Source organism: Xyrauchen texanus, chromosome 1, assembly GCF_025860055.1.
Source record: "Xyrauchen texanus isolate HMW12.3.18 chromosome 1, RBS_HiC_50CHRs, whole genome shotgun sequence".
NCBI lineage: Eukaryota > Metazoa > Chordata > Actinopteri > Cypriniformes > Catostomidae > Xyrauchen > Xyrauchen texanus.
The window spans coordinates 24,854,090-24,855,391 of NC_068276.1; the positions used below are offsets into that span (position 1 = coordinate 24,854,090).

At 43.2% G+C, this 1,302-nt stretch overlaps 1 long non-coding RNA gene across 1 annotated transcript; it reads right to left on the reverse strand.

The window, feature by feature from the left end:
* Positions 1 to 457: 457 nt before the first annotated feature.
* Positions 458 to 998, reverse strand: LOC127634178 (uncharacterized). Its single transcript, XR_007969332.1, has 3 exons — positions 976 to 998; positions 651 to 810; positions 458 to 567 (listed from the first exon to the last, which is right to left on the reverse strand). It is a non-coding gene; the product is annotated as an uncharacterized LOC127634178 (long non-coding RNA).
* Positions 999 to 1,302: the final 304 nt, after the last annotated feature.

Here is a 1,302-nt window from a genome sequence, read left to right on the forward strand (position 1 = left end):
ACATATGACAACAAGTGGGAATAAATATAATTAACAGCAGAAAATCTGGCTGTAGAGAACACAGCCAATCAGAATGTCTGGAGAGGTTGGGGACTGTGTGGCGTAGTGGGCTAAGAATCACCGGTTTTCCCCGACCTCCAGAATGAGGCAGTGCAAATTAGCATATTTTCAGCGATTCCTCGTGCGCCTGTATAAAAGGACAAACCATCCCATATTCATCCAAGGAGCTGCCCTCAAATCAGGGTCACGAGAGAAAAAAAAAAAAAAAAAAAAGCAATTTCCACAGTGAACAGAGTGGATTGGGTGAGTGTAGTCTGACACATTTAGCAGGCTTTTTTAGGGGTCTTGATGTTACTGACTGCAGGATAAAGAAAGGGTTCCAGTTGTCAGTGATGCTGGGGTGTCAGTAGTCAGCCTAGGTTTAAGGGGTCGGCTGTGGGTCCCTCTAAGCTGTGCGGCTCCTTTTTCCACCTTCATGTTCAGATGCTCCTTTCAGGTAACGCATAACGTTAACCTGGATCGCCTCATCAGTGGCATCCTGGGTTGCCGGGTTCTTCCGGATGGCTCCTGTAGAAAATAAAGAGCTGTCATTCCATTTGAATGGCATAAGGTCATACACACACTTAAATATAAAAAAATATCCAACTTACTTTGAACAATGGTCTTCAGGAACATGTCTCTAAAACATGCTTTATCCCCTACACCAGTCCAGGTTGTATTGATGGAAAGGTGATTAGAGAAGATACTCTGAAGCATTCGCCACACGGTTGTCTTTAGGTCCTTCCCACATTTGATTGCCAAAAACCGAAGCTGAAAATACAAAAAAAACATGTTACAAATTACATTTCTCTGAAGCTTCTCATAAATTTAAAATGTGACAGGCTGTGGATTCAGACTGTAGAATATGCAGTGTACAATCTTAATTTTACTTTTTAGATTACCCTATACCGTTATAAACGAAATCGGCACACTTACAAATCGTTGCTGGAGCTCTTTATCCTGCCTCAAACTGTTGTCAAGCAACGCCAAATCTTCCTGGGTGTCTAGGGGGGAGTAACAGATTCCCTGGCAGGGATAACTCTCCAACAGACACATTGGCACTGAAATGTTGCAGCATAGCATTTTGTTGTCCATGCTACGCACAACAACGCCAAACTCCAAGACGTCGCAGCATTAGGGTTTGATCTGCACCTACAGGGATTCCCAGAATAAAAGAATAAAGTAGTCAGTCCTGGTCCTTCAACTACTAAACTATGACATTTATATCTAGGCCTACTACATGTACAGGTGGCCCCAGTGGGA